General features: G+C 40.3%; 1 protein-coding gene and 1 long non-coding RNA gene across 3 annotated transcripts in view; one reads left to right on the top strand and one right to left on the bottom strand.

Moving 5' to 3' along the window:
- The window catches only part of LOC114155585 (CMP-N-acetylneuraminate-beta-galactosamide-alpha-2,3-sialyltransferase 1-like), a 105,647-nt gene extending 88,680 nt beyond the window's left edge, over positions 1-16,967 (bottom strand). Inside the window, exon 1 of the mRNA XM_028035551.1 lies at positions 16,529-16,967. The gene's annotated coding sequence lies outside the window, so the exon portion shown is untranslated. The remainder of the gene's footprint in view (positions 1-16,528) is intronic.
- Positions 1,687-9,875, top strand: LOC114155589 (uncharacterized). Of its 2 annotated transcripts, XR_003597784.1 has the most exons (4): positions 1,687-3,679; positions 7,099-7,160; positions 7,229-7,288; positions 7,367-9,875. It is a non-coding gene; the product is annotated as an uncharacterized LOC114155589 (long non-coding RNA). The 2 variants fall into 2 exon arrangements; XR_003597783.1 differs by having other exon boundaries at positions 7,099-7,288.
- Positions 16,968-17,177: the final 210 nt, after the last annotated feature.

Below are 17,177 nucleotides of genomic sequence, written 5' to 3'. Positions count from 1 at the left end.
ATAGATGGCACTTTTCCTTTGCAAGAGTGGCACAGCAAGTCCTTAGGTTTAGGAGACGATCACTATAGGTAGGTATGGATAGCTTTTTTTCTCACCTACTGAATTTAATCAAGTTTGCTTTGTCTGATTAAAAATTTTGTTTTGTGATCAGAAACATGTAGGCAAGACAAAATACTAAATTTAGAAAGCGGCAAATGTTTTATCACTGAACTGTAGACCAGGGGTCTCAAACTCCAGTCCTCAAGGGCCGCTGTCCTGCAGTTTTTACCAGAGGTGGGGACTCGAGTCACATGACTTGGACTCGAGTCAGACTCGAGTCGTTAAAATCACGACTTGAGACTTGACTTGAAAAAATGCTCAAAGACTCGGACTTGACTTTGACTTTCATGCCATTGACTTGGGACTTGACTCGACTTGAAGCTGTTTACTTGAAAAGACTTGATTTTTTTACTCAGTCTTAAAATTTAAAACACATTATTTATAAAGTGGCGTCATTAATTAATGTCACTCATTCCGTACCAATATGCGCAGACCGTCACTATGGTTTTCCTCTCTCCTTATGTATGTATGTATGTGTACGTAGCTGCAGCACAACCAATCAAATTAACAGGATTTGGACGTTTAAAAAACCGCGGCAAAGCTACAGAGCTCAGGGAACGAAATACGAAATAACCGCTCGGATATGCTTCCGCGAGTAATTTCTTTTGGCTACGTAGGTTATGAACTTTCGACTAAAAAACGAACTGCAACTTGTAAAACATGCAAGAAGAGAATATCGGATGGAGATGCCACGACGTCCAACTTTGTCCGGCATTTGAAGCTTCACAAAGATCGGTAGGTGGCACTTTTCTTTTGCTGTAAGATAGTTGACTTTAGCTAACTTCGTGTTAGCATGTGTACTCCGGGTTAAATTGGTGATTATTTACCATAAATCCGGTCCTTCAAATGGCTCCACAAATAATGTGCACCGTGTTAGCTCACGAAGCCGGTGGATAGTGAGCGGGGCGCCGGACCAGAAAGCAGATTCTGGACCTGAACACAGGGAACAGAGTCTCTTTGTCCCATCATGATGATGAGCCGGGTCTAGTATCATCTAAGGATGGTTGGTGTATTTGAAGACATCTACGTTGGGAAATTATATTGACAATATATTGTTTTGACAGGTCAGAGAAAAGAGGAAAAAACTGCTGTTATGGTTCTTTGTATTGTGCTGTGGAAATGTCAGCATTTTCGTCTTTTTTTATTGAATATCAAGTTTAACAGAACTGGGCAATAAAGTGGTCCAATTTAAAAATGTTTTTATACTTTGTGTTCAGCTACACATGTTCTATCATTTGAGATAAATACATATTTTAAAACGAACAAATGGTCTATTATTTGAATTTTTTGTATAATTGCAAATTATAAAAATAAAATAAAATAAAAACGACTCGAAATGACTTGAAATTAAAGGTTCCTGACTTGAGACTTGACTCGACTTTTGCCTGTCTTTACTTGAGACTTGACTCGGACTTGAGGACAAAGACTTGAGACTTACTTGAGACTTGCAACTCAGTGACTTGGTCACACCTCTGGTTTTTACATGTGCCACAGGTACAAAACACTGGAATGAAATGGCTTAATTACTTCCTCCTTGTATAGATCAGTTCTCCAGAGTCTTGCTAATGACCTAATTATTCTATTCAGATGGTGCAGCAGAGACACATCTAAATGTTGCAAGAAAGCGGCCCTTGAGGACTGGAGTTTGATACCCCTGCAGTGTAGACTATATTAATTCTGGCTGATTGTGAACTGGTTATCAAATGCAGAACACAATAAAAGTATCATTTATGTTTTAAGAGTGCACTGAACATACTGTTTATTGCATTAGGTGACAGGCTAAAACACATGCCGGACAAGCTCAGAGTCTGTGCTCCACAGAAAAACAAAAGCCACACAGCCAACAAATCAGACAAACCCACACCGTCCTCTGCTCCGCTGTCTGCCGACACACTCTACCCAATGCTGCCATCATAATACTGTTAGGAAGCAATTTACAGATTTGTCTCCATTCAGCCCACCCATCAAGACACGGTACTGATCGCAAGTCTGATTTACATGTTCAACTCCTATCGTGATGAAAGAACAATAAGGAGCCGTCACATTTTGGGAATCGGTGTGAAGTTCAGAGGCATGGGCGCCGAGACCAAACAAAGCCGTTGACTTTTCGGAATACAGAAAGACAAAAACCTTTTTGTTCTACAGCAGCACAGAGATGCATGGTGCAGTTTATCAGAGATTTTCCCCGTGTCATCCTCGACCCACTTCTGTCTGGCTCTCTGAACGGCCGACAGATTGTGATATCCAATAAATCAAGATTTACTACGGCCACGGGTGAATAATAATAACAATAATAATAAAAAGCAACATAAGTCCTAATAATACGTGGCCGAGTCAAGTCTCTATTCAGCTGGTCCTGGTGTGGGTTTTCCAATTCAGCGTGTAAACAAGCTGCACTATCTCTTGATTAAATCACTTCCTCAGCACAGCTTCCAGCGAGGCTCTGCAAATGCAACTGCATTTCACCAACTTCTGCGAAAACCTAAAGCAAGAACAGCTTTTAAATGTCATTTGTCCCCGTCTAAAATTGCAACTAATCTCATTACTCCCCCCCCTTAAGCTTTGAACAGATCGAATTAAAAAGCTGCCAGTTACAGGTTATTCCACAGGTTTAACGTCGTTTTAATTCACAGCGCAGGTAAACAAACCTTGGGAGGCTGAACAGGGTGTCACCGAGCTGTCATCTCCTTGGTCGTTAGGAAACTGCAGCAGAGGAGGAGTGTGCCTGTCCTGGTGTGTGTGTGCGAGTATTAAAAGATTACACTAATTTCTATGGAACACTAATTTCTTGCATTATGTTGACTTCAAAAGGAGTGCTTTAAGCCTCAAACGGCTTCGGTTCGCCTCCTTGATTGAAGTCAACTTGTCCAGGACGCCGCAGTACGAACCGATGCTCGAACTTTGACTCGTCATCTCCCAAAGACTCTCTGCTCTTCTACTTACTTTAGCTGGGCAGCAAAATTCTGAACTTGTCAAGAAAAACAAACAACGTGTCTCAAAGCATTAAACTAGCTCAAGAAGGCTAACCATTTTATTCGTTCTAATAAGTAGCTTATAGTTTATTATCATGAGGTTTGTTGCTAATTTTCCATTATAAGACTGCAGAAAATAGCCTAAATATATGGTAATTGCAACGTCAAGGTGTCTTTCAAAAGCCTAAGTGAGTCTAGTTTAGCTAGCTCAAAAAGGCTAACCAGTTTTTTCATTGTAATCCAAGTAGCTTATGATTTATCATCATGAGGTTTATTGCTAAATTTTTATTAGAATACATACAAATGGGCGTGCCATGAGTCCTCGACGCGGCAGTCGTGGGTTCGATTCCCGGACCCGGCGATATTTGCCACATGTCTTCCCCAGTCTCCTTCCCCCTTTCCTGTCAGCCTACTTTCATGTAAGGCCCCCTGGAGGGGAGAAAAAAAAAAGAAAAAAGAATGCATATGTAACAGGTGGCACAATTAGGTGTTGCACTCTCTCCAGCCTGTGCCTCCATAAAAGGGAAGCTGATGGGGTGGTGGCCAGGTGTCAATTTCCCGTGTGTTAGACCAGCTGTGTGTTGGGCCAACGCTGTTTGCTGGCTGTGGTAGGTTGGGGGAAATCGTTTTAAAGTGATTCTTTTTTTTTTTTTTTTTTTTATTAAATTTTCCAAATGGATATACAAAAATTAACATAAAGGATCAAATCCCCACCCTTCCCTTACCAACACAGAACAGCACATCATATAACACTTACACAGTCAAGACAACATGATGAAAACACCACAAGTTGATCCAAACCATTCCACACGCACGAGAAAAAAGAAAAGAAAAAGGGCAGTTATACAGGGTATTAAACAGTGACGGGTTTGTCATAAACACTTTTTCATTGAAGGGATTTTAGTACAGGGTCCCATATTTCCTCAAACACATTGACCTTATCTTCGTTATAGTATCTCAGTCTTTCCAGATGCAGAGTATTTGCTAGTTCTCCCAACCACAAATCAAATGTGGGCACCGAGTCCTTTTTCCAAAATCTCAAAATCAATCTTTTAGCAATCACCATACCAAACAAAACAGCCCTTTTCACACTTTTAGTGGCTGGTTGCAAAGCACTAGAGACCCCGATGATGGCAATAAGAGGTTCTGGATCCCATTTTTTTCCAAAAGCTGTTGAAAAAAAATTAAAAATTTTCTTCCAGAATGAGTGAAGCTGAACACATGACCAGAAGGAGTGCGTCAAGTTACCAATAGCAACCCGACATCGATTACAAATTGGAGACACACTAGGAAAGAAAGTGCTCAGCTTTTCCCTCGAATAATGGAGCCTATGAATGGTTTTGAACTGTATGAGGTTGTGTCTGGCATTGACTGAGCATTCTTGAATACTTTTCAAACCTTCCTCCCATAGATCTTCAGATAACTGTTGCCCCAACTCAACCTCCCATGCCTTTTTAATCCTGGATGTGTCTACACATATATTATTAAAGATCTTATAAAAGTGAGACACTGCCCCCCGACTGACAAGATCAAATTTATTTATTTCCTCTAGGGTTTTATGTTTTGTTAAAGTTCCAAAATCCGATAAATTTTTCTGAACATAGTCCCGAACCTCCAGATAACGAAAAAAACTCGACGGGGGAAGATTATACTTAGAGCATAACTGTGCAAAAGACGCAAAAGTTCCATTAATATATAGATCACCTATCACACTGACGCCTTTCATTCTCCACATCCGAAAGACGGCGTCACTGAGACCTGGTGCAAAGGAGTGATTTTCACAGATAGGAGTGTCAAAGTAAACCTCCGGAGCTTTTATAAATTTTTGTATCTGATTCCAGATTCTGATAGTATGGCCAATGACAAAACTATTGGTATAGAGTGTTTTACTGACTTTAATGGGGCTGTTAAGGAGGGCAGGTAGAGACGAATTACAACAATGCAGACGCTCTAAAGATAACCAGGTAGGACAGGTCACATCAGACGGGAGTGGGCCCTTCCTCCACCACGCCAGGATGTATAAATGGCAAGCCCAGTAATATTGCTTGAAATCTGGTAAGGAGAACCCACCCTCCATTCCTGGTTTACATAAGTGTTTTTTGGAAATTCTGACTCTTTTATAGCCCCAAATAAAGGGAATAATAATAGAATCTAATTGTCTGAAGTAGGATACACCTATAAAACATGGGACAGATTGAAATAAATGAAGGAATCGCGGTAATACCACCATTTTAATGGCATTGATCCTACCGGCCATGGATAGTGGGAGCGTCTTCCAGAAATCAATATTCTGCTTGAGTTGAAGAATTTTACTCTGCCAGTTCAGTCGTAAAAGATGTTCTGGTTTTTTTGTTACCAACACGCCCAAATATGTAAAGGAGTCATAAGCTATCTTAAACGATGTGGACGTCAAATATACCAAATCAGCATCTGTGGTAAGTGGCATTAGTTCACTTTTGTCCCAGTTAATAGAAAAACCTGAGAAACTGCCAAAACTGTTGATCATCGTCAAAAGAGGAGACAGCGATTTCCGTGGGTTAGAGACATACAAAAGTATATCATCAGCATACAGCGAAATATGATGTTTACAATTAAACATCTCAATAGGGGATATTAAGGGGTTTTGCCTAATGCTGGCGGCCAGAGGTTCAATAATGATTGCGAAGAGAAATGGGGAGAGGGGGCAGCCCTGACGTGTACCGCGATGAATAGCAAAGGGACAGGAGATATTCTGATTAGTAATGACGGAAGCAGTTGGGTGTGAATAAATTATTTTAATCCATTCTGTAAACAAGGGTCCAAAACCAAATTTTTTGAGAACATACATCATATAAGGCCATTCTACTTGGTCAAATGCACGTTGTGCATCTAGCGAAATAACAATGGACTCATTTGAATGATTTGAATATAAAATATTGAAAAGACGCCGCAGGTTAAAAAACATATGCCTACCTGGCATAAAGCCAGTCTGATCCGGATGGACGATTAAACCTATATGTTCTTTGAGTCTATTGGCTAGAATTTTCCCAAGAATTTTGGTTTCTAGAGGTAACAACGAAATTGGGCGGTAGGATGAAACAACCTCCGGATCTCGGCCAGGTTTAGGAATGAGCGAAATATTGGCTCTGTATAAAGTGGGGGGCAGTCTTGACACTTGCTTAGAATGGTTTAACATACGCAAAAGTAGAGGTGATAATTTTGAACTAAATACTTTGAAGAAGTCAACACTGAAGCTTTGTTATTGGGAAGTGCAGAGATAACAGATTCAATTTCCTGTAAAGTTATGTCGGCTTCCAGAGCTTCAGCTGAATCTGATGGAAGTTTTGGCAAATTCAAATTTTCAAAAAATCTTTCCAGATTTTCAATGTCTAATTTTTCCTGTGACTGATAAACACTAGCATAGAAGTCCACAAAGCAGTTATTGATTTTATCCGGTTCTGTGAGAAAAGTTCCATCTTCAAGCTTAATGCGATGTATGGCTCTAGAGGCCTGTGATTGTTTAAGCTGCCGGGCTAAAAGCTTATGAGGTTTATCACCTAACTCGAAGTATTTTTGTTTGACTTGTCCCAGTAATTTAGAAACATTCCTAGACATAATAGAGTTATATTCATACCGTAGAGCTGTTATTTTATTCAATGTATCTGGACACTGCTTTAATTTGTATGAGTTTTCTAAGCTGGTCAACAGGCCTTCTATTTTATCCAACCTAATCTTGGACTCTTTACCCCTTGCTGCCTCGAACGAAATTATACATCCCCTTATAACCGCCTTCATTGCTTCCCAGAGCATCGAGTCATCTACATCCCCCCTGTCATTAGCACTCAGGTATGACTTAATTTCGTTTGAAATAAAAGAGCAAAATTCCTTATCTTTCAACAGAGTGTTATTTAAACGCCAGTTCCACCCCCCCTTTTTAAAATCTAATTTAAGGTTCAGTGACACGGGAGCGTGATCTGATATGTGAATATTGTGATATTTTAAAGTGATTCTTTTAAGTAAGTTGTGCTGATGTGGTGTTTTTATACAGGACTGCATTGTTGATGGTGTTGGCTGGTAGCGTTACCTGGGCGTGGGTGTTCGACGCCGCAGGTAGGTTTTATACATTGGTCTTTTTAATCCGAATGAATTGTGTGTTTATATATTGTTTTATTTGCTAGGGTTGCACCACATTGGATACACCAAGATTTGATTTGGAAGTGTTGATTTATCCAATGCAGGTAGGCAGTGTTTTAATGTGTTTTAGGTTGATTTGATTAAAATGATTTAATATGCATTTAGTAATTTTTGTTTCACAGTTTTTGCACTGCCTCCTGCTGTCCTTTTAGCGTTTGTTTTTTTTCTTTTTTGTTAGTCCGCCCAGTTAGGATCATTTTTCTGCTTCTAGTACTTGTGAGGGCGGGCTAACAACTTTTTCCATTCATTTTGTTTGTTTTGGTTATTTTGTGGCACTTCCCTGAATACTTACATCCTGTTTGGTGTGATCCCTATGTTGGGTTGACAACGAACGGATAAAGCTAGCAGGGAATCCTTCATGTATTCAACAATAAATATCAATAATTAACTTAATCCCTGTTGTTGATTATTACGCTTTGGCTGGTCTCAGCTATAACACATAAAAATATCAAATATATAATCATTACAATATCAAGGCATGTAATATCAATGCAAAGGATCTTCAACATTCACAGGGTTAGGGACCTCAGAATTCTGCTAACAGCCAAGATCCACAAATAACTGAATCCCTTTAAAATACCTACAAATACTTATGTTACTAATTCAAACACCAAATATCCCTTAATATGCATTAATACGCAAACCGTATTTGAAATATTGAAAGAGCTGACGTCTACGGTGCTCTTCTTTGCTCCCCGGGGTTACAGCCAACAAGGAACGCGACGAGTAAATACCAATCCTGAACCGGCGACTGTACAGACATCACCCAATGGCATTTAAATTAGCATTGAACATAAATATTTCAGCTGTCCAAGTAGCATTTTCAATCAAATAGTTTTCATATAATCTATAAAAAAAATAAAAGAGCAAATAGGCAAATTTTTTCATGAGTGAGTCGGAGGGATTCAACAGATTTATGTTTGCAGGCTAAAAAATTTTAAATCTCAGGAATGAGCACTCTGGATGTCAATAAGGTATATTTAGTCTGATGCAAGTCATCTAAGGTAACAGAGATATATTTGCTGCAATTAGTTAAGAAACAAAAGGAGAACAATATGGATTTATCCCTGATATCATTACAGCAGCATTGCCATAGCAATAATCTTTTTTTTTTAAAGCCAAATTCATCTTTTGGCAAAAAAAAGAAAAGAAAGACTTGAGTCATTATGGAAGGTGACAATATGCAGGGAGAAACTGACAGATGAAATACTACATGCTGATTGTTTCTCTATGTTTGACAAAAGGATAAAAAAAAAAATTGGTTGAATTTTTCTCTTCTCTTAACCTCTCCTTCCTCAAAATAAAGTCCTAATGGTGGGAATTAATCCATAGAAAATGTTCTTACTCCTGACATCTAAGGCTCAAGCTGATTTTTAATCAGCTTCTATCTCAATTATAATCAACAAATAATGTGCAGCTTAGAAGTTTGTCTTTTAAACAGTCATTCACGTAACAGTTTCTGTAAATACCCATCGTCTATCCAATCATTTATCTAAAACCTCTTAGCCTTTCTAGGTTTTCTCTGTCAATAAACAAAAATTATTTAAAGAGGCTCATTCCGCCTGCAGCCAATGCGCCTCTGTCGTCACTTCTTTGTCCTTTTCCTCTGTGTTTTTCCCATTTTGCTGCGTTTCGTCTTTGGAGAGGGCGTCCCTGCTTGAAGCCGTGGTCGTCGGTTTCGCCCGCAGCGCTTGTCGAGTTGAAGGCACGGGCCAGGTGGTATGCAGTTTCGACTGCCAATTAGAGCGGTGACCATGTGAGAAGCGGCCCGAGATAACTTCTAATTACCAATGGACCTCGGAGGCATAACAATTAGCTTCGCCTTTAAATAAACCCAACAAGAGCAAACCCATAAAGTCCGCTGCCAAAGTCCGTTTTCCTCCGTTTCAGTTTGCAAATATAACCCTGCAGAGAACCTTACGTGGCCTTGCTGAGCGTCTGAAGTGGTGCTCATACGATATCGAGTCCCTATTGAGTGCATTTATTTTCTTCCCCTGACAAGGTCACCGAGACTGCCAGCCTGTAACGATCACAGTGATGAAAATAACTAGCACGGAAGACGTTTTGCAGTCATGAAGACACTGAAGGAAAGAGCAACACACTCGGTTCAGAGTGCAGAGCCCCGTAAAAGTATTCACACCGCATGCGTCACATCACAACCACAAACCACAGGGTTATGTTTGATGCTCCAACACAAAGTATTTGTGAGGAAGAAAAATTTTAACTTGTACAAAAACACGTTACAAAACCATGCAGTTTGTGTTCTCAGCCCACTTTACTCTAACACCCCTAAATAACAACCAGAGAACCAATCTGTAACTGGCTTTGTGGTGACAAATTTTGTACTTTGGACTTATTTACCGGAAAAATTAACTTACAAAAATGTTTTTATCATCTTGATCTTTGGTTGAAATGTGTTCAGAGGTTCCAGATGCAAAACCAGATGTGTATCAGACTTTATCTTTTTATGTAAGCTGTTGCTTGAGATGGAAAGTTCTTTTAGGGAAGTGTGAATTTGTGTACGTGACAAGCTGTACAAAAAAAGCGATGTATGCACATGTTTCTTCATTCTCGTCTTTTCTCAACAGTCTAAGCTTGTTGAACCCTTGAATAAAATATCTTAAAGACAAATGCGCATTTCTCTGTATAACTGATTCAGTGTTTCTACCTTTCAATAAGAGAACTCTGATGCGAACCAAAACAAGCAAACTCTGGTCCACATAAAAACCTGAGTCTCCGTTTAGTTTAAGTCACCTCTGGCACCGTTTGGATGCATTTTTGAACTCAAAGTGGATCTGAGACATCTCCAAAAGCAGTAAGCAGACTACAGCGCAGGGCCTTCTGGGTAAATACAACCAAAACAAATGCAAGAACCTAGTGCTAGAGGGAGAAATGGCTTGTCCTGAGTCAATTGTTGATGAAAGATAAAAAACAATTCCTGCAACTGCTAAAATTTGATACTACTCCATTTTTGTCTCTATTTTGTGAAGAAGGTCGTTGTGCTCAGTGTCTTGTTCTATGATTTTCATGTTGTTTCCCTTCAGTGATACTTGGGGCAGCGCCACCACAAGTGAGAGAGTAAACATGTTTCTCAAAGGGTTTGGTTCATTTGACAATCTACCTGAAAATGTAAAATGTCGCAACTTTGGTCCCCAACTGAACGCAGTCCACTGAACAGACACCTAAACATTCTCTGATTTTTCAAATCAGAGAATCAACCAAGATTTCCACACTTACTTAATTTACTATAAAGATTGACCATCCACGTCAGAGGAAATCAAGTTAGGACAATTATTAGTCACGTAATTCTACAAGGAAGAGTCTTGAGAAAATGCCAATGTTCAAAGAAAGACATAAGTCTTGTTTGCAATTTGCCAACAAGTCATGAAGGAAACTTAGCAAATGAGAACAAAATTGAGCTCTTTGGCATGAGGGAGGATTAGTTCTGCCAAAAACTAACCCTATCCTCACACCTTCCTCATTCCACCATTAGTTGTGGTAGCATCGTGTAGAAGGTTTTCTTTCCTTCAGTAGAGAGGGGGTTTGTCAGTCGACGGGGCGATGGACTGACATAAAACAGACCAATCCTGGAAGACAACCTGTTATAGAAACTACAAAGGTCTTGAGAATAGGGTGGGCATTCCTATTCTAGCACGACAATAAACATGGAGCCAGAGCTACAATGGAACGATTTAGATTAAAGAATAAAATAGAAGATTTTGATTGGAAATCATGTTAGCACCTTTTTCATTTGTGTCATCATATTGCATAACATCTGACATCGAGATGTAAATACTTGTAGGTACTGCAAGTGCCTGGGCCAAATAATAATCAGCTCAGCAAATTAACGACTTTCTCAACAAAGATCTAATCAAAATTCAGATCAAGAGGAAAATAATATCTCTTGTTGTGGTGCTAAGAGGAATATAACATGGTTTTTACATACAGTGGAAGCTGGCAGTGGTCATGCTGTGCTTCACCAAATGGCACCTGCCAATAAGCATCACCAAATGAGCCACCGCCAATAAAACGCCGCGCTTTAATCTGGCAAGCCTAATTGCAGGACCGACGTGTCGTCTCAACATGGCTGATTGCGCTCAGGAAAGATTAAGGCGGCAATTGTGGGGATTCTCGACAGGCGGAAGACGACGGACTTTAATTGTCATTTAGCAATCATCTGTGATAACTTCACGACTGAGGGAAAATGTGGCTGAGGACGTTTTCCTTTTCTTGTGAAATGCCTTGCATTCCCCGCAGAGTTTGTGCAGTCTGCTCAGGTTTTCAGAAAGGGTAAAAAAAAAAAAAAAAAAAAAAAAAAAAAAGACTATTGCTGAGGTGTTTCTTGGAAAACAGCCAGGACTGTTAAGTGGAAACAGAGGGCAAATCAAAAAGGCAGAGAGATGTCCGAAGGGAATACTCTGAAGGAAGAAAAGACGGTTTGTGACTGAGCCAAGAGGCCCCAGTGCAGGACAACTGTTGGTGAAATATACTTGTACAAGCACCAGAGGCTTGCCAACCACCAAACCCCCCCTGGAGCCTGGAAACATTTTTCTGCTGCAGCCTCGGGTCGAAGACCTACAACTGTAAAGCCGCGCACTTAAAAGGCTGATTGGGTGTGTGGTGAGCTGGGGGGATTCCTCTGTCTGAGGCTGAACGGCAGAACTGAATAACTGATTACAGCAAAGCCAGCGCTGACTTGGACTCAACCTTCACGCTACGGCAGCCGAGGACTAAAGGAAGATACCTTACAGGAAAGCTCTTAAAGCAGGAAGTCGGATCGTTATGAGAAACTCGCAGAAACTTTGGAATGAGCCGTTGGGCACTCACGTGTGGAATACTTTCCGTTCAGCACCGGCGTGCTTTGAAGTGGAAATGGCGGCATCGCCGCTAGAGCAGTTTCATCAGGCCTTGACTCGCAATGCGTCTTCGTCTGGCTGGCAGCTGGTGAAAGTTGCCATGATTCACTGTGATGCGCGGTAAAAGAGCTTGAGAAAAGGACTGCCATTCAGAGGAATTACATTCCCCTCTGGATTGAAATCATTAGAGCACTCAGAAAAGACAGGACTAAGTCTGGCTGAGGCGGCAATTATCAGCAGAGCCTTCCTCTTAAAATAGTTTCCCCCGTCGCATGTCACGTAACCAATTGCGATTGCCAATAGAGAAAACAAATATGCATCCAAAATTTGGTTTGCAGCAACCCCAGGGATCACCCTATAGTTTTCACAATGGTCACATTTACAAATGTGAGATTTTAGCACCAATTATGCAATTGTAAAACTCTTGTTAATTTTGGGTAGATGTTCATTCTCTACTCCATAGCTCTACCAATGTTAAGTTCTCAGCCTTAGAAGTTCAGACTTTAGCAAAAAACAAAAACCTTGTCAAAGAGTACAATTATATGAATCCCATGGAGTGACTCAAGAAGCACAAATTCAGTTGTAAAGACTGTAAATCCATAAGACGTGCTAAATAGAGATGACCCAATACTTAATTTTCAAACTTGATATTGATACTAGAAAATATACTCTACACTGTTTTTGATATTACAGTAACATTTTTTGAAGGCACATGCTCTCTTTCTTTTTAGGCAAGAGAAAAAAATATATATAATTAATCTTAATATCCAGAAAACTCGGTGCTGGGGCGCGAGGACAGTCCACCTGCAGCGTATTGTCGTTTTGTGATATATGTTAAGTTACAAAAATTTGGAGTTGCACGAACAGGCATCATAATTCTAAAATAATGTGCAAGACCAATGGGCAGGTGAAGGGACCGTGCCCAGTTCAATGCGTATTTATCCCATATGTACAGTATATGATTCTGTGTTTATATTTTTCAATCCTATTGAATACGAATGATTTCATTAACCTTTAACATGCCTGATTTTCCCCAACTGTGGAACGATATTGATCATTTTATTGTACTCTACTGTCCTTCATGAAAGTGTGTACCTTTGAGTCAGTTGTGCAATTGTTTTATTATAGCTGCTTTACTTTAGTGTGTGCTTCCATTTGTCTGTAAACTTGCTATTGACAACAAAATGAAATGGAGGCAAAAATAAAAGATCCTTCTATAATAAATTAGAAACATAAGCTTCCTTTATAAACATCTGAAAAAGAAGAAATACACAAATTTGGCCAAAAGTGAATGAGTCACTTGATCGATTTGATGCAAATTAATATCTTTAAATAGTTCCTTTTAATAGTAATAGTAAATCGAGATACAGAGAACCCTCGTTTATCGCGGGGGTTGCGTTCCGAAAAAAAAAACCCGTGATAGGCGAAATCCGTGAAGTAGTTACCTTTACTTTTTACAATTATTATACAGCATAATTAAATACTCTACATTGAAACCAAAGAACAAAACCTGTTTTCAGGCCCAATCATTTTTTGAAACAAATATAACGCTTTCTTACAAATAACTACAGTAAAAGAATCATTGTAATCATCAATACGAAGTACAGTAGGACAAATTGTGACTCGCGTATTTCACTGTGATACTGCAGCCTGACTCCGCTCTCTAGTGGCTTTTTCTTCTGAAGCCTGTGGGGCAGGTGTGTTTTTTCGAGAGAAGAACATAGTTATCGGTAGTTGTTGTCGCTCTTTTTTCTTCTGGGCAAAAACATTTGCCAAAATTTGCCAAGCTGTATTACGTATATTTAAATACCGTAACGTTATTGGCACACAGGTAGAGAAGAAGCGCGGAGACTGTTTAGCCAATCAGGACGCAGAACACAATGTACTGTGAAAAAAAAACAAAAAAACAGCGAGGCCGTGAAAGGTGACCCGAGTTATAGCGAAGGTTCACTGCAATTATTTTTGACAACCCGGGTGCTGACTATAGGTTTCTAGCTGTAAAGCAATGAACGGTTGTACAAGTTGAGTTTTGCACAAATCTTAAACGAGGGGCAGTAGTAGTAAGAAAGCTCCCCAAATCAAATTCTGCTTCCCCCCCCCCCCCCGGCTGCACTAAACACTGCAGCTCAGCTACCCAAGGTCATCCCATCCAGTCAGATTGAAGAACTGATGAGCCAGGGCCTCTGTGCCTTTATTCCACCGGCTTGTTGCTCATAAAAAAAATCTAGGCAACAAGCTGCGGACGCCTTCATTAGGAAATGACATCTCTGGGATCACAACAAAACTCCAAGCCCATAAACTTGGAATTTATCAACACATGGGACACTGCAGGCCATGAAAGCAAGACTGATTAATGTTTACGACATATTAAAAAAATATATCAAAGGAAATCTTTTTGTTGCTCTTAATGAGCCTGCTGCCAGGGGACTATCCAGCTCCTGTAAAGTGTTTAGTGCGGAGATATCTCTCTTCTGAGCTCGCAGTGTGCTGTAAATTCAACAGTTTCACAGGCTTAAACCAAAGGAAACACAGCGAACACTGGAGTCAAAGAGGTAAGGTTTGCTCTAGTTAGACAGAAACACTATTTTCCAGGTCTACACAAGTAAGAAAAAAAAATGTAGAAAAACCTGCATTTCCAGATGCAAATGCTATAAATTTCTCAATTTTTCTATTATCAAGCCATCTTTTTTCTCTCCTGCATATCTGAGATCACGTCAAGAAGCCAACAGGTGTAGGAAGGACACGTAGGGCGCATTCACACCAGTTCTGATTAGTCTGCTTTAATCGAACTCGAGTTTGGTTGCCTTGAACGTCCGGCTCATTTGGGGAGATGTAAATGCACAATCAAAACTCTGGTGCGGACCAAATAATAAGCAAACTCTGGTAGGTTTGGTTGAACCTAGGTTTGTGGTGCGATTCGAATGCACATGTGAATGCCAAGTGAACTGGAGAGTCCTCCAGAAGCAGGAGACAAACTGCAGGGCAGAACATTCAGGTCAAATACAACCAAAACAAAGTTGTGGGAGTATTGCAAGTAGGAGAATTAGCTTGTGGTGTTTTGCAAAGACAAGAAAAATCTTCAACTGCTAAAATGTGACGCCACTCCATTCTTCTTGTTACATTTTGTGAAGGAGGAAGTTCCACCTAGTGTCTTCTTCTGAGGTTTTTATTTTGTTTCCTTCAGTTATTCTTGGTGCAGCGCCACCACAGACGAAGGGGGCTGGCGGGAACAGGTTTCTCAATGTGGCATGTATGCAGAAAAACTCTTAAGGTCCAAGACATCCTGATCACATGACACAACCACCACAACTAATTTCTTGGATGACTACTTGTTACCTTTACCTGATGCTGAAGAATTGCTACTCGTATTCGAGTACAATTTCTGAGTATTCTACCCACCTCTGCATCTAACAGAAGAAAAGTATTAGCATCAATTTATTCATCCGCCCGTTTGTCCCTCTATTATTCCATCAGTGTGTCCATTCATCCATCTCGCCTTCCTCCTTTTTACCTTCTAGTTTTTGGTATTTCCAGCTGCCTTCACATAAAGCCTGAACAATTTAAATTCCAACAGTAAACTTTTGCATTTTTACATCAAGCATAAAAGGATTGAGACAAATGTCAACTTGAGAATGTGAAAGAATAAACTTGATAGAGGCAATGCTGCATATTTTGATATCAATCCGATACCAAGAGGTATTGCAGATACTGATAATACCAATAATTATTTAAATATGATATCTCATGAAACTTCTAGGACAGAATTTAGATAAAGTTTATAGATAATCTACAAAATATTTTGACAACATATTCCCATGATAAACAGAAAAAACCCTGATTTGTGTGCATTGTTTTACAAGTAAACATTTTTTTTTTTATCATGATTTATGAACAAATCAAAATCTTTTTTATGGCAGTCATAAAAAACTAGAATGACAAAATAATTTTAAAATAATCAATAGGGAACATGACATTAAAGTTTCATCTTAGTATCAATCAGATACCAACTTGGTATCGATATTATCAATATTTTGGAGTCACCCACCTCTAATTTATGATGTGAAAAGTGTGCAGGTAAACCGAAATTATTTGCTTTTTTTTTTTAAATAACTTCATCTGCCTATACGTATACGAGTAATTAAAATAATAAGCACATGCTCAGTGCAGGCTAAATACAGGTGATTTTTTAAAAAAAAAGCACGAGGCAAACATGCAGACAGCGCCCGCACTGGGTCTTTAAAATTTCTCATCTGCTCAGATCGGTCAGGAAAGTTACAGTTCAACACCTGGTCATCCTCACTAAGACTTTAATCCCGCGTGTTCACCTCTCAGTTTAACGCAGCCAGCTTGGAAACTATAATTAGAAAAGAAGGTGATGCTACCAAAGTGTCAAAGCACAATTTTTTCGGTTCTTGTTTCGGTTCTGACCTGAAGTCGCTCCGGAGCGGCGAGCGGCGTCCCGGTACTTGTCGGCGTGCCGTGGCCGCCGGAGGCTGCGCGCGGAGCGGACTGGTAGGCGCAAGTCAGCCCCGCCGCGAGAGCTCCGAGCGAGAGCACGCGCTCCGAACTGCCTGTTTGAATGGTAAGTTCACTCCCCCGCGAGGCAGAAGCAGAAGCAGGCTCCTCTCCTGTTATCCGCGAAGGTTGGAGGACGGCAGAGAGCGGTGAAGTGCGGGGCTGCTGTTCCCTCCGCTCCCAGGCAGCGAGTGGCGGGCGGGTTAGTCCCTGAAGGCTGACCATGAGGGGCACGACGCCGCTACGCCCCTCAGCATCCTCACCACTCACTCACATCTGATCGTTCAGTCAAAAATCCTCCGATTTATCCAACTTCCCAGATCATTTAAAAACAAACCCCACCCGGTCTACATCACCCGCAGCTGATTTCTAACTGAATTTGCTTCATTGGTGATACTTTAGTGACAGTAACCTAAAGAATAAACTGTGTGTATTTGTAGTGCCCTCCCTCCTTCCACCTTCACGCTATCGCTGCAGCTGTTTTCCATCAGTGCAGCTGACTAATAGGATAACAGAGGTGACTGGCGGATTAAAGGCAGCCAGTCTAAGCAGGTAAACTCCA

Source organism: Xiphophorus couchianus, chromosome 13, assembly GCF_001444195.1.
Source record: "Xiphophorus couchianus chromosome 13, X_couchianus-1.0, whole genome shotgun sequence".
Lineage (NCBI taxonomy): Eukaryota > Metazoa > Chordata > Actinopteri > Cyprinodontiformes > Poeciliidae > Xiphophorus > Xiphophorus couchianus.
This window is presented reverse-complemented; position numbering and strand designations above follow the sequence as displayed.